Source organism: Arachis hypogaea, chromosome 16, assembly GCF_003086295.3.
Source record: "Arachis hypogaea cultivar Tifrunner chromosome 16, arahy.Tifrunner.gnm2.J5K5, whole genome shotgun sequence".
Lineage (NCBI taxonomy): Eukaryota > Viridiplantae > Streptophyta > Magnoliopsida > Fabales > Fabaceae > Arachis > Arachis hypogaea.
In genome coordinates, this window is record NC_092051.1 from 119,357,867 (window position 1) to 119,359,090 (window position 1,224).

At 40.0% G+C, this 1,224-nt stretch overlaps 1 non-coding gene across 1 annotated transcript; it reads left to right on the top strand.

The window, feature by feature from the left end:
* The first annotated feature begins 344 nt into the window (after window positions 1-344).
* Window positions 345-452, top strand: LOC112761440 (small nucleolar RNA R71). Its single transcript, XR_003181835.1, has one exon. It is a non-coding gene; the product is annotated as a small nucleolar RNA R71 (small nucleolar RNA).
* Window positions 453-1,224: the final 772 nt, after the last annotated feature.

The following is a 1,224-nucleotide window of genomic DNA, read 5'->3' on the forward strand; positions in this document are numbered from 1 at the left end:
GCTTCTTTTTCAGATGAAGCTTCTTTGGTACTGCCTGTTGCTGCTTGCATTCCAGACAGACTCTGAGAAATCATATTGACTTGCTGAGTCAATATTTTATTCTGAGCCAATATGGCATTCAGAGTATCAATCTCAAGAACTCCTTTCTTCTGATTTGTCCCATTATTCACAGGATTCCTTTCAGAAGTGTACATGAATTGGTTATTTGCAACCATTTCAATGAGTTCCTAAGCTTCTACAGGCGTCTTCTTCAGATGAAGAGATCTTCCAGTAGAGCTGTCCAATGACATCTTGGACAGTTCAGACAGACCATCATAGAAGATACCTATGATGCTCTATTCTGAAAGCATGTCAGAAGGACACCTTCTGATCAATTGCTTGTATCTTTCCCAAGCTTCATAGAGGGATTCACCTTCCTTCTGTCTGAAGGTTTGGACTTCCACTCTAAGCTTACTCAATTTTTGAGGTGGAAAGAATTTGGCTAGAAAAGAACTGACCAGCTTTTCCCAAGAGTTCAGGCTTTCCTTAGGTTGTGAATCCAACCATATTCTAGCTCTGTCTCTTACAGCAAAGGAAAAAAGCATAAGCCTGTAGACCTCGGGATCAACCCCATTGGTCTTGACAATGTCACAGATTTGCAAAAATTCAGCTAAAAACTGATGAGGATCTTCCAATGGAAGTCCGTAAAATTTGCAATTCTGTTGCATCAGAGAAACTAATTGAGGCTTAAGCTCAAAGTTGTTTGCTCCAATGGAAGGGATAGACATGCTTCTCCCATAGAAGTCGGGAGTAGGTGCAATAAAGTCACCAAGCACCTTCCTTGCATTGTTTGCATTGTTGTTATTTTTGGCTGCCATGTCTTTTTTTGTTTGAAAATTTCTGTTAGGTCCTCTCCAGAGAGCTGTGCTTTAGCTTCTCTTAGCTTTCTCTTCAAGGTCCTTTCAGGTTCAGGATCAGCTTCAACAAGAATACCTTTGTCTTTGCTCCTGCTCATATAAAAGAGAGAAGAAGAAAGTATGGAATCCTCTATGTCACAGTATAGAGATTCCTTGAGGTGTCAGAGGAAAAGAAGAATAGAAGAAAGAGGTAGAGAGGACAGAATTCGAACTTATAGAGAGAGGGAGTCCGAATTGCACATTGAGGATGAGTGTTAGTCCCTTAAATAGAAGAAGGTGAGAAGGGGGGAAAGAATTTTCGAAATTAAATTTAGAAAGATTTTGAAAT